Raw genomic sequence first — 26,079 nt, 5'->3', positions numbered from 1 at the left:
TACCCAAGTGTATGTGGGAGGCCCATCAGTGATTCCATAGATTTTCAGTACATGCCCACTGCTCTTAATCAGTAAACACTAAAAGTCAGTTTATACTTCTTCAAAAATGCAGAGTTTGCTTGATAGAAAAATTAGTGCATTTCTTGGGATCCAGGAAAGGTTAAAATAAAGATCCTAATCAGATTAAATAAAATCCAAATACAACAAAACATGGAAAACATAAGGGAAAATTCTGATAACCAATCATCTCTTCCAAAAAAAGCTTCTCCATTTTATAAATCTAAGACAGTATTTATATAATGAATTTAAAAGGGGAGAAAGAAAATTGTTTACTGTGCTTAGCCAATCGAGATACAGTTTAACAAAAAGTGAGAAGCTATTTTCATATGTCTTGTTTACACTAGAAAATTGTTTCAGGTTGTGTTTTTGGGGTGTAAGTGATCCAGAACATCTATTCCACTAGCAGTGTTAACATGCTTTTTCTTGTCCTTTAAGCTGTTTGGAATTGCTGAGTATGCACTGCAGCTTTCTAGTGTGCAATGTGCAGTGTAGAGGGGTATTTCAGTTTTGTCTAAAAGATGTAGTAATAGCTGAATGAGAAATCTCCTCAACATAGAGATGCCTGTGACTATCATTATTTAAATATTCACACAATTGCTATTGGTTGTAATTCAACCAGTGTAGTACCCATATTTCCTTACATACAGCATGATTTTTTTTTCTAAAATACATCTGCTGGGAATTGGGCTGCACATCGTAAGTAAGGAAATACAGTAATAGCAGTTTCTGCCTCTGCTGAGGAAAAGCAAAAGTAATGCTGCTGTGCTGCACCTTGAGCTCCATAGCTGCTGGGTATGGGTATTTTCTCTTTCCCATGGTAGAGGATTCTGGTACAGAAACTGCATTTTAGTTGCTCACTGCTACATACCAAATATTTTCAATGAAAGATCTTTTTTCTCTTCTTTCTGTCTTTCAAAACTAACTGCCTATCTTATTCAGGGGGTATGTTGCAGGTGAGAAAATGGGGTAGGCTGTCATGGAGGTATGTCGCCGTTAAGAAGGGCCTCTTTTTGAGGTCATAAAGCCTGGCAAAGCACTGGAAGTTATTGAAAGATTTACATGGTTAACGATTCCAGTCTATTTAGGGGATGCTGAAGGGAAATGTATGGCTATCCTTTGTCTCCAACAGTTAAGTCTGAGTTCATCAACAGGAAGGGATGTTTAGTGCTTGGTGCTACAAGACCTGGTTCCTCATGAGTACTGTTGCTGAGTGTTTTGTAGAGGTGCATATCAAGATCATGAGAAATTCTGCCTGTTTTCCGCACTGTGAAACTGAACATTTGCCTCCAGGTTTTCTACGGATAGTGATGGTATTGGCATGTTTACATTTATTTTGGGAGACCTAGCTTTCTGGATACTTTACTGGTTTATGAAGTTGTTTAGTGGATGTTTGGATAGGAGAAAGGAGCTGCTGAATTATATACTCTTGACAGCTGCAGAATGACAGTTGAATATGCATTTGGGTAGCTGGACTTGCCTCATGGTAAGTCAGAAGGCTGCTAAGCAAAAGCTGCTTGTGAGAACAAAAGGAAGAATCTGACTGATAGGTTGGAGGAGGAGGATGTGGGGAGACTTTCTGTATGTTATGTGCAGCCAAAGATGTGGTCTCCTGGAAGTGCTGTAACTAATTAGGGACACAAGCCCAGAGACACATTGTGTTCCCACTCTGAGGCACAGCGATAAAAGTGTGCAAAGATTTTATTATGGTTCCCTAATCCTTTTGTTATTTTATTGTGCTTCATGCAAGGATTTTGTCATGCTTCATGCAAAAAAAAATGTTATGACCTTTTCAGATGACATCCTGACATGTTTAATAGATAATAAACCAAGTTGCAAGTTGTAAAGAAGAAAAACTTTACTGCCCTGAACATGGTGCCAAGTTACCAACAACCAGAAAAATTATTTTTAAAAAATTAGCACAACTACCACATTTGTGCTAATGAGATTACGAGCATGTATGGCAGTGAAATGGGTCAAAAATAATCTCTACGTCTTGGGATATGGGATGACATAAAACGACACATCTTATGTGGTTACAGGAGTTAATGGGGTCTCCCAGCATCTACTTTTGCTTTATTTTCTCACGGTGGGGGTTGATGACAGATGGACTGGATTTGCACGACTCCAAAGTGCTGCCCAGATTGCAAAGTTCTTAGAGGGCTACAGCGCACAGCTAAATTACAGTGATGACTTTCTCCATCATCTCAAAAGTCTGTGCCTTCGTGACCCTTGACAGTTCTGTCTTCTCCTCTTGCTTCTTCTCATGACACAAAAGGAAATTGTGGTTCCATTTTTCTGTCTTCTTGTCTCGCTGCATTGTACTTGCCAAAATAGAGCACTTTTTGCCTTAAATTCTTTCATGACATTAGCCGATCAGCTTAAAGTGTTGCAAAATTAATAGAATTCTGCAGTAATTGTCCTGAACCCAAGAGGCATGTCCTTCCATGAATTCCTTATAATGCCTTAAAAACTCTGTGCATTTTGTGCTCTCTCTGAAGCTTGCACTAAGCACTTTACCTCATCGACTTCCAGGGTTACGTAAAAGCTAAGTGCATCAATTAAACTGATTCAAAATTCTTCTCTCTCACTCTCTCTTCAGCATCTGTCACCACAGTAAGTGTGCCACTCAAGTACCACTCATATGGTTCATTTTTAAACTATCTGTTGCCACTCTCTTGAATACTCTCAGGCAGGCTTGATCAGGATGAAGAAGAAGCAGGAACAGCAGAAGGAGGTGTGCAGGGGAGACAGCCTGAAACTTTTAACTGACAGTTGTGAGGTCTTATATTTCAGAGCGGCAGTGGATCCAGGAAAAGGGCAAGGGTGTGCACCCCCCAACTTTGTCTGGGCTGCACATGCACAGTGGACTCTTACCTCACTGCCCCATCAGTGTAGGCTCCTGCCAAAGCTCCATGTTATTAGTGACCTCTGAGCTTACCAACTGATCAGGGCAGGATCTGGCTGGAGCCCAGGGAGTGAACACTGCTGCTGTTCAACCTTTTCCCTTTCTCCCTATCCCCACTGAATTCAGTAGCAGGGGATAAGCAGTGGTGCAACACTCACACTCTAGGCTCCAGAGCTGCACAAAAGCAAGGGCTGGGACAGACGATTATTTTGGGCAGAGGGTCGCTCACTGAGTTTTGGCAAGCCATCGAGGGCTGCATAACAGGCAGCCCAGGGCAGATAAATATTAATTTTCTAAATTTTTTAGGGGCTCCGTAGGCCAGATAGAATGGCCTGGCGGGCCGCTATCCGGCCCCTGGGCCTCATTTTGCCCACCCCTGTTCTAGACAGACCCTGAACTGAGACTTCACATGAGACAAAATCAAAGTGAGGGTGGAACCACACACCACTGCACTCTCTGGATCTGCCTCTGTTTTAGAGAAATAAACAGCACACAGCTTTTAAATCCTCTGGCAAATCTTTGGATGCCATGGGGAGGGCTTAAAAGTCTATGAAGCAGAGAAGAGAGTAGCCAAGTATGGTGGTCCACTGTAGGTATCTGGAACAAAGTTGTTTAAATCCCTTTATACCATTGTATTGTGATATAGTATATGATCATTCCTGGAAGATAAGAGGTCTCTGACTGTGAATCAGGTTATCACATGGCTCTCCAGAATGGTCTCTGCTTTGAGTCTGAGTGGGCAGAGAAGATCCTGGCTGATCAGCTTAATCTCTACCAAAGGAGATGGGCATCAGTAGGGTGTCCTCAGTAATGTGTAGGACATGGCTAGATTTGGGTGGTGGCCTACTTTGCAAAAATATGGTGTGGTTCCTCATAGGAGCTTCACACCATCCCAGCTCTCCCAAACGTTCTGTTATTGCCCCTGACATTTCTAAAATCTGCCAGAGCTCTTTCTTTCGCTGCAGTAAACACATCTAATCCCAGGACTACCTTTTCACCTTCATTTGGTCTGATACACGCTTGTAGGTCGGGCGTTCTGGTCAGTACCATTCAGATCTGTCTGGACACATTTTTCTGATCCCAGCATAGAGCTAAAGAACAAAGTGTGGTTGCGGCTGTGATATAAAACTGCTGTGTAGATCTATCACATGCTGGCATTGCTAAGAGACACCTAGGCTGCACACTACCATGAAAACAGAGAGGTGGTACTGAATCTGGAAGATCCTGAAAAAAAGGAAGGCATGGAAGTAAACAGAAACAACCACCTGTATAGCCAACAGTGTGGTATAGCTGTGAGAAGACAAAAGCTATGGACACATTACTTCTGTAGTTTTATATACACCCTTATAGGACTACGAAAAGTTAAAACATTTGGATATCTATAGTGCCACAAAATGTTCCTGTTCAAACAGGAACTTCTTTGTAGTGCTCCATTTTGTAGAGCTATATATAACATGTGAACAGTTACAACAGGTCTCATACTATAGAAGGTCTCTTGGTCCCCTAGCGACCCACAGTGCTCCACTACCTCTTCCCTTCTCCAAGGTAAGGAGAGTGGCTGGCATCCTGACAGCCAGCTGTAGCTCTGCTCCCCTCCAGTGGCTGTCACACAGCTGTTGCTGCCCCAGGGAGCAGCAGCTCTACTGGAAGACCCTACTACTACCACTGCCACAGAGCAGGTGGCAAAGAAGGCTGCCACCACCCTGCAGAGGTGTCACCAGCAGAGAGAGCAGCTCTCAAATGCAGCCACCATGGGAGCAAAGAGACCAGCTCGACTCACCTCCACTGTTCCTGCGGTGCAAGGGCTGTCTGTGACAGTTGCTACTTCCAGTCTGGTCCTGGTCTGGGTCCTGGAGCAGCAAGCAGAGACAGTCTGCCCTCTCTCCTGCTGGCCGCAGCAGTCGCAGCTATCAAACATAGCCTCTCCCAGCAGAAGAGAAACCAGTGATCCAGTTTCTCTGACAGGCTCCACTGGGGATCTGGGATGAGCTGGGCAGGGAGACAAAAGAGCAGCCTCCCTATTGCCTCCCTGGCTAGAAAGCACACAACTGAATTCCTCCACTGCCATTTTACAGTGCTCCAGCTAGGAAACTGTGCATGTGTGCCTGCCTCCATAGCACCATGCTTGTAGCTCTACAATGAACCTCTGCCCATAGCCCACCTCCACCAGTGTGCCTAATAGGTAGAAGAGACTCTGGCCCTTTGAGTGCTGTTATCTTTTACAACTAGCTTGTTTGTGCATAGATGCTGTGCAGGTGGCCTGCAGGCACCCAGCCACCGAAGAACACTACAGCAAGAAGATTTCCACAGAACACCCAGCGACTTGAATCTTGAATCTCAGGAAGTGTTTCTAAGCACTGGATGAAACATTCAAAGCTGGACATCCTGTGGAATATTTATATCCTGATAAGACATGTCATAGGTGAATCAGAAACGGTGGTGTTGGAACTCAGAGTTTTTCTGTTCCAAGCAATTCAGAGGGCTAATTCGACCAAGATATTAGACTGTGCCTGAAGAGCTTTCACTCCATTTTTGTTATGAACATACTGAGTTCAAGCTGAATTGTTCTTTCACTTCATGGCTTATTAATAGTAGGAATAGTATTGATAAAGTGTACTGTGTCACGGTATCAGTACCACAATATCAGTCTTCCATTTCCATAAAACATATTTTCAGGATCTCTGATTGTTTTTAGCAAGGAAAGGGCCGTCATGGCAGCTGATTGCAGAAGGGTAGCACCACCGTGCATATTGAGCCGTGGAAGTAAATAGGGTGTTCTGGTAAATTATATTAAATGGTACATCAACCACTGCTGTTTTGATCCTATTCATACAGGCTGATAGGTTTCTTTTCAAAATTAACTCTCTCTCTCTCTCTGGGCAAATTTAAACTTAAAAGAAACAAATTCTGTATTTCAACAATTTTTCTTTTGCTTTGTTTCACCAAAGATCAGACCGATGCATATAACACAAAAGAAAATAACAAAGAGAACAATACTACTGAAATTAAATGAAAGCACAATCTCTTTTTCCTATTAAAGGTCAAGTTTTGTGAGAAGAATGAGATTCTAAAATAGGAGTCATTATGCAATAAAGCAAAAACCTCTATCAATTCTATACCAATATGAGAGGTATTAACAAGAGAATGGCAACACTATGAGCTTATATGTCTAATAAAAAATAACAAGGAGGAAATTAAGAGTGGCCTTAATCAGGAAACTAGCCACGTTATTGATGATATTGCCAATTCTAAGACTGCAAAAATCGTTCAAACAGAAAATCACTACATTTTAGAGATAGATTTGAGGATAATTTTTATTTGCCCTATGGATTTTTTTTTTTTAGCTTTTCAGGTTCATATTTTCAAGACTTCCTTCACAATCATGAAGGATAGCAACTTTTTAAAGCATGTAACAGCAGGAGCTAAGGTTTGAGATATTTGATTTTTCTCTTAAATAGCTAACTACACAAGCTAGACTGGGTCTAGGTCCCAGTCCAGGAACAGGAGCTGAGAGAGGTGGGCGATTATGAGCATTTCTTCAGAAACTGTCTAGCAGCTATAGGAACACAGAGGTCTGTGCAGGCTAATCTATGCCACCAAGAAATGAGAAATTCGATTTTGCATTCTCCATTTAATAGTTACTGGATAAATAGGCAAACACCTGGCAGCACAGGTCTCCCCTCTCCCAGCTAGGCACTGTAGCTGCTAGGCTATAGTCATGATCTTTCTTGGGCACTCACTGTCACTCTCTCTGATCTAATAAATCTTAAATTAATTCCTGCAGAATAGGTTCTTTGGGTAGATGTGATATCTTTTATTAGGCCAACTGAGTAGCTGGGGAAAAGTCCTTTGCAAGCTTTTGGGCACAAGCACCCTTCTTCAGGCACAGGGAGTCTCTGCTGTTCTGAGACTCCAAGGAATGAAAGAAGGTAGAGTGGCAGTTTCAAGGGGAGGGGTGGAGAACAGTGTGGAGTATAGCTAATATCTAGGGCACTCTCCTGGGAGGTAAGGGACATATGTTGGAATATCCACCTTAAGTTGAGGAGGAAATTTAACACAGGTTGTCCCATATCTGTGTGAGTTTGGTAACCATGCATTTATTACACGTGAGCCAGGTCCCATTGCCATCAACTCCTCTAAGAAAGCAACTGCAAACTGCATTGTGTAAAGAGCCCACACCTGTTTACCATGGCAGGTCCAGAGGTTTGTGGGCAAGGCATTTCCATGAGGAGATACCCAAAGTAGTGCTGTATCCACTAGATCCAGACACATGCCTTAGTGCAATACTGTGACTGAACTAATACACCCTGCTTCCCAGCAGAACTAATCGCCTCAGGGACAGCACCATTGTAATGTAGCCGTACTGCTTCCAGTTTTGGAGCTAATGCATGCACTGCCTTGTACTGTGTGATCCTACTCGAGTTACTTTTGTACGCACACTCTCTGTCTCTGTAAAGTGGAACAAGCTTCAATAAGAGGAGTTAACAAGAACCCCGAATGCACTATATCATGGTGGTTAGACACTCTCCAAGGATTTGCATTCAGATACCCTGTCAGAGGGTCTCCTAGATCTTACGACAGCTCTAACTATTGAGTTATTGCATTAAAGGGCACCATAACTTCTGGCCAATTTTTTGTGCATTGTGCAATCAGCAGGCATGATCCAAGAACACCTCCAAATCAGGCTCTGTAGGGGATGTAAGCAAAGAAATAGCTAGGTTGTGATCCCAAGAGGGGCTCAGACATGAAAGCTGAGGCACTTGCGGGGGTGCCCAGAAGTAGAAACTAGGTAATCGTAACAAATGGGCCCCTTGACTTTAGAGGCCTGTAGTGCCAGATGGCAGTTTCTGAGTGCATCCACATGTGTGTTTACTGTGGAGTTGACTAATTAGCTCTGCAATAAAGCGTCGTCACTGTCTATACACGCAGTTCTATTAGGCCACAGTAAACTAATTAACACTGCCATAGGACAGTACTGCCCAACTCAAATACTATTCTACAGCAGAGCATTTACATGATCTCAAACAGACATGTAGATTGTGACTGGGGCTGGCTGGGGCACAAGGGTGCTACAGTGGAGGGGTTGCCTGCCAGCTAGCCCCACACTGTAGCACATTTCTGCCCCAGCCAACCTCTTCACAACACACTGAGCCAAGGCAGAGAAGCTCTGGGATGACAGGCTGACCCCCCCAGACCCCTTGCCAGCTTGGGCTGCACCACCCCAGCTCAACATACTGTGGCCATGGACACACATGTAAATGCTGTGCCCAGGAGCAATAAACTCTGGTACAAACTGTGCTGGATTTTCTTCAGCTACATTAATAGCATGTGTAGATGCACCCTCTGGCCACATCCACACAAGCATGGACATTTGTTTCCAGGGGACAAGAAGCAGTGGTACACCTTGTGCAGCTGCTTCTTGTCCCCAGGGAACATCCCCAGAGATCTCCTGGGGTCAACCCCCCCTTCTATTTTGCTGCATGGGGAACACCTGAATGTGTGGTGTGTAGCACCATATACTGCATGGCTGCGCCCTTCTGGATACAGCCTCAGCCTCTGAGTATCTAATTTTGGGATTTAGATGCCTAACAGTAATTAGCAGCCATATTCCCTTTATGAATCTGGACCCAGATCACCATGTCCTGGTATCAAAATGCACATTAGGGACAAATTAAGACTGCATAGATATCCTTAAGTCTAGCATTTCCTAACTACTATATGCTTGACTTTGTAACCTCAATGTTTTTTTAATGTCATTTTTTTCTGTGTAATATTTATTTATTATTGGTTTACATTTGCAACTCCTGTGGGCTTTGGTTATGGGCACTCTGCAATTCTGAAAAAGAAGTTTTACATACTGAATGAACAAGAAGTTCACTCAGGATAAGAAAAGCATTTAAATCTATTCAAGAACTGATCTACTGTCTTCACACTGAGCAGATGAGAACAATGAAATGGTGCAAGAAAGGATCAGTGTTTCTAAAAGCTGTAGAAAACTGTCTGGCTTGTATTAAGTTTATTGAGCTATCAAACAGAAAAGAGATTGTAATGAATTTCAGTCAAAGCAAATAAGCAGTGTATGATGAATACTGCAGAAAGCTACTGAACATTAAAAGGAAATAATTGTACTTGAGATGCACAAGAAAACAGCTTTTCAAAGAGTACTGTATTTTAAAAACCTCAGACTAAAAATGAGACACAAAACCTTCTTGAATCAGCTACTGGAAAATTTTCTAATAAAAAAGGATGAACTGAAAAATGTAATGAAAATGAGGAATCTCTCACTTTGTCGGAAGAGGATCAGTTTATATAATTTAGCATGAACAGCAATTGGAGAAGGATCATTCCATGGTATTTTTGTGACTCTTAGAGGATAGCCTATAACCTTTTATCACTTCAGACTTTATTCTCTCCCTTTAAAGTCTTCACCTGGGTACCTTGGCATTCCTATGTCAGGGATCAATTATTCAACAGGAGGTAGCGGATACTGTACTGCACCATGCTATATATACACTAATACTTACAAATCAAATACCTCACAGGACCCAAATGCCATTTATTGATTCACGGTGCAGTAACTGTAGACAGCTACCTCATTCAAAATGTAGGAGATTCCAACATTATTTAAAGCCTTCCCTTTTATCTGTAAAATATTTTATAAGATACAAGGAAGAGAAAAACGTCAGTCATCATTACAAGGAAGCTGTAAAAAAACAAAAGTCATGAGAGAGACCTATTCCATCACTCACTGAATCTTCTTGTGAATACAGCACTGTGTCCTTTAGCCTCAGTGAAACAACAGAGTGAATAAATAATGTCAGATTATGGGGACACACTTAAATCCACAGAGAGACTCTTCTATGGCCCAACATCACACTCTGTGCAAGTTTTTGCAGTTATTGACCCTGAGTTTTTCCTTTCTTAGGTTAGTTATAACTTATTACTACTAGTAATAATAATTACACAAAATAATTCCTCTGCCTCCTATTTACATCCTTCACACATGTGTAGACTTGTGACCCTCTCTAAATTATCCTGTAGCTAAATTACACGTTAACTCATATAGTCCCTCCAGTCTCCTCGTTATTGGCTGCTCTTCTCTGAACTCTCTCCAGTCCATAAACACAATCATAAGTACTTCTTTTAATTAAATATCCATATGCCCAGTTATGAGAAACTGGGGAGGAAAAGTCTCTTTCAGAATAAAATGAGCACATACAACAATAACAATAAACATGGAGAATTTACTTAATTAGCACTTTTTAAAAATGCACATTTATGAACTGTTTCATAGTAGCTAGGATCAGGAGGGACCTGAACAGATCATCTAGCCTGACCCCCTGCCACAGACAGGAATGAATGCTGGGTTCACAAGACCCCAGACAGGTGATCATCCAACCTCCTCCTGAATTTGCCCAAGGTAGGGGTGAGGACCACTTCCCTGGGAAGTCGGTTCCAGATTTAGAGATGCTGCTTTTCTCTCTCTCCCAACACAGGAGCAAAAAAAAGGCAGAGCCTGCTTCTGGTGACTATGCCTTTAACTGGAAAGCTCTGGGCAACATAGTACACTTTCTTTTTGAGTTCTATTCAGTATGTGGAATCAGAGCCAAAGCTGACTTTCTACTCCTCCCTGTGCTCCCAAAGACAAACACTTTCAGTAAAGGAAATGTTATTCACTGCTCACAACAGTGGCATAGTTTACTAGAGTCATTCTGAAGGGCTTCAACACTGGCCAGCAAAACACAAACACCAAAAGTTCTCATAGATCACTTCAATCCAGCCCTCATAACCCTACCTTAGATCTGGGATCTAGCATTCACCCTTCTGGACAGTAAAAGCACAAGGGGGAAATTCTGTGAAACTGAAAGGCGGCACATTTAAAACAAGTAAGATGCCGCACTTTTTACACAACACACAATGGAATGCTTTGTCATAAGATATAGTTGAAACAAAGAACAAAGGATTGTTATAAAGAGTGGTTGGCATATAAAATATTCAGTTTCATAATATTCAAGAGTTCTGGGAAAATGTAAAGCCTCAAACTTCAGGAGCTGAATCTGTATCTAATGAGATTATGGAGAAAACTATTCCTGAAAGAGACAATTCCCTAATAGCCCTGTAACAGCAACTAAGGCCCCTGTCATTGTAAGAAGGGAAAGCAGCTGGCTGCTGCAACAGAGGAAGGCAGGCTGGCCATGGACCCCAAGTGGAAACCCCTGTGTGTGGCTGGAGAGCCACGTAACAGGAAGGGGTGGGGCTTTGGGGTGCAAAGCCCAGTGCAAAAACTGAAGCAGACAGTCTGCCCCTGCATGCTGTAGGAAAAGAAGATCCTGAGACAGAAGGGCTGCTACAGGCATACAGGCACTGAAGCAAGCTGGTACGAAAGGGCTGCAAAGGAGGTATGGCTTGGGGACAACATTGACCCAGAGTGGAAAGACTTTCTATTTGTAAAGGGGCTTGCCTATATTTATGTCATGTTTAAGAAGAGCCACTCATCTGATTAGAGGCCTGCAGGGAAGGCCCTAGGAGGAAAGGCTAAGGGACCTTAACCTCTTCAGCCTCTCCAAGAGAAGGCTGAGAAGGAACCTTATGGCTGCATACGAATTCATAAGGGTAGAGCAACATTAAGTAAGCGATGATGCGTTTACTAGGGCAACCCCTAGAACAAGAAGGAACAATGGCTATAAGCTACTGGAGAGAAGATTTAAACTGGAGATTAGAAAAAAGTTCTTCAAAGTCAGGGTTGCCAGGATCTGGAATGGGCTTCCAAGAGAGGTTGTGCTTGCCCCATCCTTGGAAGTCTTCAAGAGAAGACTGGATAGGCACCTGGCTGGGTTCACATGACCCCAGGTTTGGTGACCCATTTCGTGCCTGCCGGGGCAGGGTGTCAAATTAGATGGCCCACTGAGGTCCCTTCTGACCGTAGAATCTATGAATCTATAAGCTGGATACCAAAAGACTGGGTTGTGGCTATAGGGAAATTGTAGAGGCCACAGACGGCTGCCTGGTGGGGCACTCTGTTACAAGCATCCAAGCCCAAGGATTAGGTACCCAGAGGGCTAAGAGGTGGCACAAAGGGAGCAGCCCAGCCTGGAAATCAGGGCTAGCCCAGAGCACAAGGACCTAGAGCACATGGGTGCAAGACAGGCTGGGCCCAGGGCCCAAGGTCCGAGGCAGTGGGGTGCAGGTGTGCAGCTAGAATAAAAGGGCCAAGGCCAGGAAGGCTGAGGCTCAGACAAAGATTTGGGTCCTGAGGGCCAAAAGCTGTGTTGGGACAAGGAGGCCCACTCCAAATGGACATGGAGTAATATCTGCAAGGCATGGGCATGGATACAGGGGGGATGGAGGCCATAAGTATAGTTCATAAGGCAACTGAGGCCCTGATAGGTACCAGGTACCAGCTGGCTAAAGTGAACACAGGATCACTCTGGGACCCAGGGGCAGCCTCCCTTAACATGCTCCTGTCAGCACAGAGGTGGAAAAGGATCTGGGGGTCATCATTGACTCCAAGATGAACATGGGCCGGCAGTGTGGGGAGGCAGTTAGGAAGGCCAACTGTACCCTGTCATGCATCCACAGATGCATCTCGAGCAGGTCCAAAGAGGTGATCCTCCCCGTCTATGCGGCACTGGTCAGGCCGCAGCTGGAGTACTGCATCCAGTTCTGGGCGCCACACTTCAAGAGGGATGTTGACAGCATGGAGAGGGTCCAGAGGAGGGCCACTTGTATGATCAGGGGGCAGCAGGGCAGACCCTACGAGGAGAGGCTATGGGACCTGAACCTGTTCAGCCTCCAAAAGAGAAGGCTGAGGGGGGATCTTGTGGCCTGTTATAAACTAGTCAGGGGGGATCAGCAGGCATTGGGGAAGTCACTGTTCCCCTGAGCACTGCCAGGAGTGACCAGGAATAATGGTCACAAGCTGGCAGAGGGTAGGTTTAAGTTAGATATCAGGAGGCGCTACTTCACGGTCAAGGCGGCTAGGATCTGGAACCAGCTTCCAAGAGAAGTGGTGCAGGCTCTTACCCTGGGGGTGTTTAAGAAGAGGCTAGATGAACACCTTGCTGGGGTCATTTGACCCCAGTATTCTTTCCTGCCATGGCAGGGGGTCGGACTAGATGATCTGCTCAGGTCCCTTCCGACCCTAGAAACTATGAAACACCAATGTAGTTCCATCAAGGCATGGCAGGAAGAGAAAAAGGAGAGTACCCTGAGGAGGTAGTGTGGGGGCAGGAAGTTGTGTGGCCAGCAAGGGGTATCACAGCCATCCCTGGGGTTTGGTTCTGCTACAAGCCTAAATTAGGAGTTCTAGTGTACCTTCCCCTTCAGCATCTGGTACAAATCACTGTCAGGATACAGCCAAAGAGGGACAGTCAGTCTCATCTAAGGCACTTTCTATCGTTAAACTAGCAAATATCATAATGCAGCTCATGTAAAGGAGACGAATCCAACTCGTAAAAACCTTGGTCAGAACTGTCCATGTCTCTAAAATATATGAGAGGTAGTTAGACTTTGGGCCTTGAAGATTCACAGACAACACTAAATTTGGAAAGAAGCTCAAAAGCAAAAACCAACAGATTGAGAAATGGTAGCTTTTTTGATATACCATGAATGGCTGCTGGCTACTACTATAGTGACTCTCATAGTAACATAACAAAGGGTGGATGTGTAGGGCAGTAACTACCAAGGCCAGTTTAGATTGGGGTGCAGGGGGCCAGGGTATGAGAATGGCAGCTGCTACCACTAATGGCCAGGCCCCACTGCTGCCCAGGGCACAGAAATTGCTTATTAAAGCTCTGTATGTAGCCCTTTCCCCTCTATAACTGCCCCAAGATGGATGTGTGCAAGCTAAGTTAAAACTAACTCGTCTGGCTACAGGTAACAGGGTAGATTTAGGAGTACAGAACTCAGTGTGGGCTAGTGCCCTGAGCATTCACCTACAGTCCTGTATACCCATAATACAGAATAATAAACAGATTGCTGTACATAAGAGAACAGCATAAACTATATATTTAGAAGAGTCCTTCGATATGTTTGGCCTATATAAACATATGGTCCCACCCTGCCTTGCATTGAGTTAATCATGCTTTAGGAAAACATAAGTTATTGGCATTGATCCAGGAACAAGTGGGTGAAATTTTATGGCCTGCTTTACACAGTTAAATCAGAATAGTTGATTTAATGGTCCCTTCTGGCTTGAAAATCCACGTCTATAAATCTTCACACAGTTCACATTCTAGTGATAAAACAGTGGTAGGCCATGCCCTACCACAGCTTATTATGGATGACTGATATTGATTGAGAAAATTATACCTCTAAATCATGACACTTAAATCACATCTTCATTTAATTCACAAGAAGTAGAGTGATTGTCATATTTATCATTGTCAAGCTAAGCCTGCTGCCTCAGAGGTTTCCTCTATCACTCGTAGGAACTTCTATAAAGAAATCATGTTGTATGCCATGAAGGGTTTGCTAATCACACTGTACATCAGAAGGACAACAAATAGCCTGACAGATTGTCCTTAGAATCAGTGTGTTTCTGTTGTATTCAGAGAACCTGAACTGTAGTTTGAGGTTGTTTTATTCTTTTTGATGTTATCCTGGCAGGTATTGCTTATTGAAGTAACAGGTAAAAAACAGTCTTCCTCCAAATCTACTGAAACAAGGGTGTTTGTGGTTCACATTTCCCTGGATTTCTCTGTATCAGATCAGGAAAGAGGTAGCTAGAGTATTCCGTACCAAATCACTTTGTTGCCTGTGGGATCTTGCTCCAGAATGTTGTTGAGAGTATTTGGGTGCACATGTATTATCAGCAAACATATAAGACTTGGTTGTTTCCTACTGTTACACATATCTGAGGCTGAATATTCTTTTTTGGTGGTTTTCATTCAGTAAGCTTTGTTTGACTGGGAAATCCCTTGTGCATATACACAAATCCTTTAATGATGTCTGTATTAAAAGCACTGTCCCAAGCCAACTAAATCAATCAAAAGATTTCAATAGGCTCTGGATCAAGAACATTCCCTTCTCCACTTTGTATAAAGTGTTCTGGACATTAATGTGAAAAAGAGAGAGAGAGATTTGTGCATTAAGCTGAATGGGCTTTTCACATAAATAATTCTGGGTGGGCAGCTCCTGTGCTTGTGTGTGATCACACTAGTTCCATAGGCAGAGAGATCCACTTGCATGGAGTAATTTGCAGGATGACTTTAATTATCATTATACAGATAAATTACTATTTCTTTTGACTTGCAATATCCGTACAAACTTTGATGCTGTATTGCCTTGTGGAGATGGAGACACATGCCTGTGCTATAATATATTTGGTTTGCATTTTGTTATGTGCAATACAATACATCAGACTGATGTTTAAAAATGCCATATAATTGCTGGTGGAAAATGATGCTGCAAGCAAAGGAATGTTTAAGGCACACAATTTCATGGCAACTTTAATTTATAGATTACTGTATTATATATTTTCTCAGAAGCAGGAAAAAGTAAACTAGTGCTAAATAGAACTGGCTGAATAGTGTAAAAACCTGTTTGCAAACATTTCAGTAAATTAGGCAGCAGGTTTTGAGTCACACTTTTGGCACAACCTTTGTGATTCACTGCTCATGAACATTTGCACAGCTTGATGTAAATGTATACAAAGGAGTTTGGAGTCCATAATTGAGAATCAGTTAATTAAAAAATGTATTAAGGTTGGAAGAGTCATACAACTAGGGACTAGAAACAATAATCAGCAGTTTCTGTGACTAGTTACAAATCCTGAATTAAAAAAAAAATCAGCTAAACACCATGGACAAAATGGTCCTCATCCAAACTGCCTGTGGAAATCAATGGAAACACTCATTGATTTCAACAGGCTGTGGATCAGTTTCTCTGCAAATAGTCCATAGCATAAATATGTTCATAAAGCATTGTTTATATTTTAAATTTTATCCATTTGTAGCAACCTACAAATTCTACTACAAGCACTGTAGACAGCTGGCTGCCTTGCCCCTCTCCACAGTAAGCGGTCTCATTCCCTTTTCTCCCATTTTAGAGGGGGAGCAGCTATAAAGTACATTAGGCCCTCCTCTTCTTTTTCCTCCCGCAACCCCTCAATCCCTGTAAAAAAAACTTCAAGGTATATCTTCCATCTTTCCTTTCAGCATCGGCATAATTTGCAAATGTTTATGTCTGGCTGCTAGCCATTCAATGACATTGTATGAATAGGAAATTCCCTTTCTAGGTTTGAACAACATCCATACAGCTTTGCTTGAGAAAGCTAAACAGAACAATCTATAGTTTTCCTTGCCAAGAAGAATGAAATGCCAACATTAAAGAAACAGGACAATAGGTGAAAAGTAAATTAAAATTTTAAATATGCGTTTTGTTTTATCATCTAATTTGTCACCAGTAACCCTTCCAAGTTGTGCTTGTCTTAGATGCACGATCATCTTTTCTGCCCGTCATTAAATAAACAGAAATGGTGAAGAACTGAATGATTTAAGCTCAAAATGAGGCCGGGAACAGGTGAATTATACAGAATTCATAATGTACAAGGAAAATGACTATGGAGAATGTGTGTTTTTAGATTCAATACTGCCATTAGATGATGCTTTTTTAAACATGAAACACTCTTTACAAGCATGGCACTGCAATTAAAGAGGGGTACACCACGATGGCAAAAAGTCACAATTTTTTAAAAGAAGCATACTGAAGTGGGGAGGAGGGGAATCTCATCTTCACAAAGAGATTATAATTTCAAATTAAGTCTGCATCATGTGTTACTATAGAAACTCCCATTTTGTGGCATGTTTGTGTGGAAAAAAGTCAAAACTTGCATTTTAATGAAGGCAGATAGCACGTTAGCGTCTACTGGGTAACAACATAAAATGGAATTTCTACTAGAAATAGAATAATTTAAAAAAATAAAACCCACAAGGTAATTAAGGTTGCGAGGAACAGGTACTAAATCCTGAAGTGACATATGTCATGTTAATTTTTAACACTAGTCTCCACCTTACAGATTATGTATTAGATATTGCAGGAGCCTGATGGATTGAGAGGTTTGTTGCCATGGTGATATTTGCTGCTTTGCTGGTATTCCCTACAGAAAGTAAAGGAGATTTTTTTTTTCCTACTCAGTTAGACAAATTGGCTATATATAGCAAGAAATGTTAGAGAACCAAAACAGCAGATTCTGGTAGGGGGAGGCTGAGGGAACAACTGACATTTATAATCTAAGGAACCACAATAGACTGAATATCTGTATAGGGGTGGGGGGTGAAAGAAAGAAAGCCGCTTATATCATTTATTTATAGTATTTTCCTTTTCAGGAGGAGGGAGGATGGCAGAAGAGAATAAAAGCAGTGTTGCCTAAGAGAGGGCTACAGCTGCCATTGGTTTAGTCTGCTTGAGATGGTTTATCGCCTGAGGCAGAGCTAAGAGCTAAACCCTCTCAAGTGGGCAAAGAGACAATGGAATTGCTTACCACTGAAATTGTCAGTGTAAATCATAGTTTGAGTTCCAAATATAAGCTGCTGCTTTTTTTTAATCTTTGCTTACAGCATTTTTAAGGCAAGGTGTTGATACCATTTCCACCCATCTCTTGGCACGGTGAAAGCAAATGTGCTATAGTCAGCTGCTAGGAAGCACTGTATCTTCTGTACAGTTTAGTCTGTTGCTCCAAGGTGTGGGAAGAGTGTGACAATGTGGTTTCATTTTTAATATTAGCCTATCTCAGCCAAACTTCTTAGGATTATTGTGGAGAAAAAGGCAAGAGTTTTCTTTTGTTTTGCTTCGTTCTCCACCCCATCCTCCTCATGCAGAGAGATGCACCAAGAATTTACAGCATTTGCCCCGTGGCTTAGCAAACTTCTAACCAGGAAATCCCGGTAGTGAAAAAAAAATGCTGTAAAAAAACCAAAAAAACCCACCCCAAAACGGCATGCTGCACATCACAGAGCCATGCACCAGCAGACATAGAGGCTCGGTCCTCCGGGGAGATGCTTTGGCTGTTAACCAAACTGTCTCTCCTCTTTAGTTCTGCCCTGACTCCTACAGCATGCCAGGAGCCTGGAGAAACAGGGAAAGGGCAGTTTGCCTGACGTGGGGCATTTTGCTCTGCATCAAAGTGCACGTGCAGGAGCACTGCAGTGGCAAAAAGCAGGGGCACAAATGTGCGTCACTACTATTTTTGCCACTGCAAGTGCATGCCTCTGCATGTGGGGATGTGACCAGTGTAGCCATTAGGACTGGAAGGCTGAGTAGAGAAAGAGATCTTGGTCTATACTACTTTAATTACTTGGCTGCTTCTAGCCCATGAGGAGTCATGAGAAAAGATGCCTTAAGGAAACATGGTGAAGGTGTAATTGAAAATGAATTTGGTGAAAATGAGATTGGTATGTTTTAATTTAATGAAAGAGAGAGAATACACATACAGAGATAGAAGAAATAGGGATACAATCAGAATATGCAGGGAAGGCTGTGGTGGGGTAAAGATGACTTTGGCAGCAGTTTTTTAAAATGATAATTACTTTAAAAAATATTTATACAGCTAGATGGAAAAGATATAAGACTAGACAGAGAGAAGGAAAAGTTGGAAGAGGAAGATGGGGTTATGAGATTATTTTTTAGTAGTTATTATTATTATTATAATAGCAGAACCTACAGGAAATAAACGAGAGCATATAATGTGGGGCTATACCCCAAGGAAGCCAAATAGGATCATAGAAAAGTAGAGCTGAAAGAGACCTCGGGAAGTCATCTAGTCTAGTTCCCTGCTCAAGGCAGGTGTCAGCCAACTTGCTTTTGAAAATTTCCAGGGGCAGAAATTCCACAACTTCTCTGTCTAGCCTATTCTAGTGTTTGACTACCCGCATAGTCAGAAAGTTCTTCCTAATCTCCAATCATAATTTCCTCTGCTTTAGTTTAAAGCCATTGCTCCTAGTCCTGTCCCTACAGCTACAGAGAACAGTTCAGCTCCATTCTCTTTATAATTGCCCTGAAGGTAACTGAAGACCTGTCAAATGCTGGTGCTACCTTTTCCCACCTATTGTCTCCCATTCCCTTTGAACCTTACTGACACATATTGCATTTTCACAGACCTACATTTTGCATTTTGGCTTCTATTCTACCCAGGAAAGTGTACAAACATGAACTGACTTTCCCTATGCCTGAAGAAGGGGATTTGTGCCCGAAACCTTGAAAAGAACATTTTTTTCCAACTATTTAGATAGTCTAATAAAAAGATATTATATCTACCCAAAGAACCTTATTTGCTGGTGCTGTGAGGGATTCAAATTCAAGTCTAGAAAACAGGGACAGCTGAAAAAACCAGAAAGGAAATGGTACAAAAGAGTAGCGGTCTACAAGAGCATGGAAAGAAAAGGATTAATCATCAAGCAGATCAAAGGTTTTAAGTAATCTGAACGAGAACTATTTCCAAAGAGTAACGTCAGTGTAAGTTGGATTTCACTGATGTAATTGGAGAACTTAAGGGTTCAGGGCAGACAACATTTTCTTTAACAAAGATCTCCTAAATACAATTTCAGTGCAAGACATGTGCATGATTTTACAAAGGTTAACTAATTTATCCTCCAATTGGTACTGAGACAGAAGTTTGATTGCACTGCTAACAAGCACTGAATCTAGAATCAGGCAAGGTTCTTTGGGTAGACGTGATCTCTTTTATTAGACCAACTAAATAGCTGGAAAAAAGTTCTTTGCAAGCTTTCAGGCACAAACACTCTTCTTCAGGCAGAGTGTGCCCGAAGCATTCATGCTTCTACTTCTGTACCACACTGTCATCAAGGAGAGGAATACCTACCTAGTAGGGCTGAGCAAAGCTTCGGCCCCTGATTTAATTCAGTGGAGATTAGGCCCGATTCGGTGGCCAAATCTCCAAAACTGAATCGAATTAAGAGACCCTTTAATCTCTCTGAATCAAATTGGAACCATCCGGTTCAATTCAGAGAGATTAAAAAAGATTCAGTGATTCGTCATAGACACTGTTTTAAATGTTTTTTCTACATACCTCAAGCTACCACGTGGTTCAGCAACACTGCAATGCTGAGGCAGATGGAGCATCCCACAGAAGTGAGGGGAGCTCCCCAGGGCACTCAGCAGCAGACCTGGAAGTGGACCAGAAGCACTTCCAGTCCACTTCTGGGTCTGCCAGGAAGCGTGTGCCCCCCCACACACACACCCCCTTGCTTGGCAACTGGTCCTTCCTGGGTCTGGGGGAGCACCCAGGGTCCACCCCCTGCAGCTGATCGCTGAGGCGGGAGGGTGTGAGAGGGCCCCCTGCAAGCTCCCCAGCAGACCCGGAAATGGACTGGAACTACTTCTGATCCACTTCCAGGTTCACTGCCAACCACGCAGGGAGCCCCCTGCACTCCTGTGGGACACTCCATGCACCCCAGCATCACAGCATTCACAAGCTACGCCTGGTACCTTGAGGTATATAGAAAAAACATTTAAAGCTGTGTCTATGGCTGAATCACTGATTCTCCGAATCAGCATCGAATCTTCAGATTCGTATTCAGCCAAATCAAATCAGGGACAGTGATCCAAACCAACAAATCGAATCACTGTCCCCAGTTCGAGCCTAATCTGAATCAATCATGGCCCATTTCGCACACCCCTAATACCTACCTGTCTTTTGTATTAACTTTTTCAGGGACTTGAGCACATTGAAATAGAATTGCAGTTAGGCACCTAAATCTAATTATGTGCCTAATACATGGAATAGAATCTAGTCCCTAATGTTTCTATATTTGGCTCCTCTGACAAATTTCAATACAAAACTTTGAGAGTCTTGTCAGAATAGTCCCAAAGGCCTGAATAGGCCATATTTTAGCAATTGTTTTTTGTTAGTAATGTGGGAATAGAACAATGGATGTGATGCCTTAGATCTGATCTACCACCAGCACTGGGGAAGCTATTAGAGAAGTGTCGGCTATTGATTTGCACCCTTACAATCCATTTATAGTGGTTGGGTTTGGAGCCATTATAATTTACAGTCTGTCATGTAAATTGTTCTTGGTCTGTGAAATATTGATCTAATAGATAGAGGTGCAGTGCATGCACACTAAACTCATGTATTCAAAATCCTTGGGGTTTTTTGTTTTTTTATTGACAACAAATTATTGTCCATGTGCATTAACCACTTTTATAAACAGCTTGGTTGTTTTGTGGTTTAATTTTTTTCTGAAAATACCCAGAGGCAGTAATCAATATAGCAAGGATTAAAGGCCTGAATATTTTCAGTTTAAAATAAAGTGGTTTCTGTGGGATAAAAAATAACATTTTTTTTAAACTTGCTCCCTGTACTAGAATGCAGAAGTTTTGTGTGGAGGAGAAAAGGCTAGTTGTTTTGGGGAGAATGCAGTTGGAGAGTTGCTATAATTACTTTGTCTAAGACGGAGACCTTTTCTAGAAGGGACAAAGCATTTACAGCTGATCTATAATAACTGAAAAAAGTGACCCCGCTGCCCCCCCATGCATACATATTACATCCAAAAATATCCATATTAAAAGATTTGATTAGACTGCAAGACAAGTACCCCAAAGTTAGGAAGCACCGGAATTAAAGTTTATATGCAACTTTAATTTAGTGTCCTTATGCAAATCAAATTTCCTCCTAAATATTTCTGTGGATCTTCTGTGATACTAGCATTATAGTATCTACACACTTTGCAAACAGTAATTAATTTACCTTCACAATTCCCTTTCACAAAAGGAGGCTATAATCCCTACTATGGAGATGGGGAAACCAAGACAGAAGGACAAATTTACTTGCCAAAGGTCAGGCAGGAAAATAAGATGTGGAGCCAGGATGAGAATTCAGGACCTCCTGAGAACAAACCAGTGCATGCTGTGCTTTGGCAGTTCTGCCAAAGTTCCCACTGACATCAGGAGCAGATGCACATGCTTAGTACTTCTGAATATAAGACCATGAGTGTTTCAAGCTGAGCGCCTAGAAAATGAGATGCATGTTAGTGGCACCAACCAAACTTCTGGTTTAAGTGATGTGTCCAACCTCACACAGGAACGTTATGGCAGAGGCAGGAATATGATCCAGTTAGGAAACTAATCATAAGGCCATCCTTTATATGCCATCCAACTTGTGGGGTAAATAAAAGAGCAACCCTGAACCTAACCATCTTATTCACAATACAGTCCCAGTTCATTGACTAAGCACCATCCATTCTGGGTGCTCAAGGAAACAGAGGTGCTATGGAAAAAACGATTCAATCCATTCATTTAATTAAAGGCTGCAACACAATACATGTGTGCAGGGTGGCCAAATTAAGGTTCTGTCTGCAAACTTTTTGAGTTTTTTTTAAGGAGAAAAGCCTATGTGCATCTACATCAATCCTCCATCATCTGCAAGATTAGAATGCTGACCCTTTAACAGTAGTGAGAACATCTACTACTTCAGCCAAAGGACTCACTACCTTAAACAAATAGCAGAAAAATACTACCTTCAGGCTTGGACCAGCCACTAGAGAAGAAACACCAAACACTGAATCAGCATGTTATCTATGTATGAGTAGCTCCATTGTTACAAATAGACTAGCCAAGAAAAAAACAAGAAGAAAATTGCAGGTTCTTTCTGATGAGTGCAGTTAATGGACTGGATCAGAATATGCTATTTGCCATTTAGGTTCTATAACTATATGTATCTGGGTTATGAGGCCTTACTCATTAATCAAGGTTGTGAAAGGTGCAGAATTAAAACCAGACACTTACAAGAAGCTATCCCAGTTCCCCACATCATACCTTTTCTAATCTAAAATTATTTTGGTAGGGAAGAGCATCACTACCTCAAACGACTTCTTTGTCTGTATTCGGTACTGAGCTCTGTATTTAATACTGCAGTAAGATGCTAGGCCTATACATGCATAGTTCTATAATTCATTGAGGGATTTGGCATACTACCTACCACAAATTGTACTATGTAAACCATAGATTCGTGTCCACAACCTATGGCCTGCAGGCAACATGCAAGACCCTCCAAACTGACTTATGACTACAGAAAAATAAAAAGTTAAAGCAGAGGTTGACAAAGAAAATGAAGAATGATGTTGCCTGCAGCACATTAATTATACAGTATTGGTGACCAGGAGCCAGTGAAGGTTGAGGATTACTGTCATAGATGGAAAATGAGGATTTTCAATAGTTTATAACTCAACCAAATCTAAAGAGATTTACACATGGTCAGCAAAGGCAGCCCCCATCTAAGGTTATCCATCAGCCCAATACTAAAGTACTACTGTACCAATATGTAGACAATGTGCTTTTTGAAGAAGAGATTATGAGAAATAGTATACTAGAACACATCCTTAACATGGGTCCTGCTACAGTAGCAAATGTAGAAGGGAAAGAGCCTGCCAAGGTCCACTCATACCTTCCATGGTGATAAAACTTCTCTGTGGGACAGCAATATTCATAGAGGTATTCGTATCTCCTTTTTCATATTTAGTCAAACAACTGAGCCAGTTCTACCCATGGGTCCTGGTAGAGAGGAGAGTCTAAACATCAAAATTACCTAAGTTTTGCCTGAAATTTTGCTGATGCATATAGGATCAGCAAAAGATCATCATTTAGATGACTAAATACACGTAAAGGAAATAGTCATCTCAGATTAAAATATGAACATATTTTCAAAAATATAATTGAAAGATACTTTTCTTTCTCCTCTATCACCTACTGTAAGAGATATAATATACCAGGCTATCCAACAATCAATGCAAAGAGAAGAAATTATAACTAGATTTTGGTGTTGCCTATGATGAATGTGCCCATTCGCACTATACATGAGAAAATAAATATAGCAGCTTTTAAAAGATCAAGACTAGTAAACCAGCTTAATAAACCAGAAAAGGCCAAAGGCCAGATCCTCAGCTCAGAGAAATGGGCAAAGTGCCAGTAAATAATGGAGCTATGCCAGTTCTTATTGGTTGAAAACCTGACCACTCAACCATTAAAATTTTTACTGTGATCACCATTAAAATATCAGCACTTAACATCAATCCTCATGGAATGGTGTCTGAAACTACCACAATTTTCCCTTATCCATGGAATGAGATGTACTCCTGTTTCCTCTAGAAGCTTTGTAATAACAGTTAGTAAATATTAACAATGCATGATTTCTACTACCTTTTATTTCCACCAGAAAATCCAGGACATTGATGCATTTGTTATCTTGTGGCTTGATCCTGTACGTTTCACTGTACATTGCAATGATGTCAGTGAGAATTTAATCCATAGGCACTGGAAGATCCTTATTTTCTGGCATCTCTAAACCAATAATAGTGGATGCTAGAGAAGGTATGATGTACCTGGTTCAATATTCTCCCTCAAAAGTATCTACACCTGCCACTGTTGGAAACAGGATACTGGACTAAATGGACCAGTATGGCACTTCGTATGCTCTTATATCTTATCTTGAGACACCATGGTATGAAAAAATGGGGTGGGGAAGGGGAAATATTGTATGGAGATTTTTTTCAAGTGGGGGGGCACACTAGACAGCTGGCATGCAGACAATTATACATCAATTTACCAATTCTAAAATAGGATTTAGAAGAAAGCAAGTATTTCTATTGAAACTTTAGTTTGTGTGATGCAAAAATTGTTCAGTTTCTTTATTTCTGTTTGAAGTATATAAATAGATTGTAGTATTTTATCACCATTCTCAGAACGATGTGACAAAGCTAACATAATATTCTTTTATAGCAGCCGTCAGTTCCCCTGTAACAGTGCAGAAGAATAGTGTGGTGACACCATGTTCTCATATTCTGCAATCATTATTTTACATTATTTGAAATTCACTCTAGCAAATGTATCTCAGGAGCATAAAGTTGTCACCAAAGAAAGCTAATATTTGCTAGTAGCATCAGTGAATATACCATACACTTCAGAATATGGCAGAAAGCTCTGTGACCACATTGATAACATAATGAATTAAGTCATTTTAAACTATCTTACAGGTGAGAGTTTTGATGGGAGACAGTACATGAAAGTTATGACTCAAATTTAAAGACAGATAAATATTATAAGGTCTGTAAACATGTGACAAAAGGGACCATCTCCTATAACTATTTATTCTGGCATTAAAATGCAAATAGAAACTGTTTTAGAACCCCCACCTTAAATATTAATTTAAGATCCATTTTTATATATGAACAATGAAAACATTTATATCATTTCCATGCTTAATTTTCACAAGAGGTCATTAAATGGAAATACTAAAGATGATTTTAAAAGGAATTATTAAACTATTTTAATCTCAAACACACATCAATTCTGATTATTAACCAGAACTCACCAATGCCTAGAGGTCTATGTATACACACACAGCATCCTATATCTTGAAATACATTATGCATACACCAACATTAATAATGCATTAGTGGAATTTCATTTCATGTATATTTTAATGCATGTATATAAGCAATATTTCCGATCACTGATGACTGAGAGATTTTAAACATCCATTCTGAAAGGTAAGATTTAGTATTTATGCAAATGTGACTAACACTGGATAAAACAAGCGGCAGACACTCTGCAACCTTCTATAAACAGTTCTGCCAGTAAGCACTCCTACCCCATGTTAGTTCAGGTCACGGCTCTTTTATAAATGCACCCTAAAAACAGTAAATCTTCATGTATTTACATATCCAAACTCCACTCAGAAATTCAGTTGACAAGTTCATGAGTAATACTATATCTAAGTGCTGAGAAACTTTAACGATTGGCAAAACAGAAATGATAACAGAAGTCCTTCATTTTCAAATCTCTAATGAAACAATTGCTTCTAGTTTAACAGAAACAGAGGTCAAGTTTCTGCCAAAACCATACACACAATTTATGTGCATTAAGCCTTATAGACAACTCAGCCTAAAAACAGGTAGAAGAGGAACAACATTCTTTGTTTCCCCATCATTCCTTCCTGTGTCACCCCATCCCCAGAGACAGTACTTCCAATAAATCAAGATAGCCAGGAGATGTGTTACCAGCACTTAGGCAACTTAAAATCTTGAGTGGAGGGGAAATTATTCAATTTCCCATGAAGTTCAGTTAATCTACTTTCCCTTACGGGATCCTTTGCTGTA

At 41.4% G+C, this 26,079-nt stretch overlaps 1 protein-coding gene across 2 annotated transcripts in view; it reads left to right on the top strand.

Moving 5' to 3' along the window:
• Nucleotides 1-26,079, top strand: part of KCNJ6 (potassium inwardly rectifying channel subfamily J member 6) — a 217,182-nt gene that overhangs the window by 57,630 nt on the left and 133,473 nt on the right. The gene's annotated exons all lie outside the window — the stretch shown is intronic.

This window comes from Crocodylus siamensis, chromosome 1 (assembly GCF_052110815.1).
Source record: "Crocodylus siamensis isolate JL-2025a chromosome 1, ASM5211081v1, whole genome shotgun sequence".
Taxonomy (NCBI): Eukaryota; Metazoa; Chordata; order Crocodylia; family Crocodylidae; genus Crocodylus; species Crocodylus siamensis.
The sequence above is the reverse complement of the archived record's forward strand: the minus strand, read 5'-3'. Positions and strand labels throughout refer to the sequence as shown.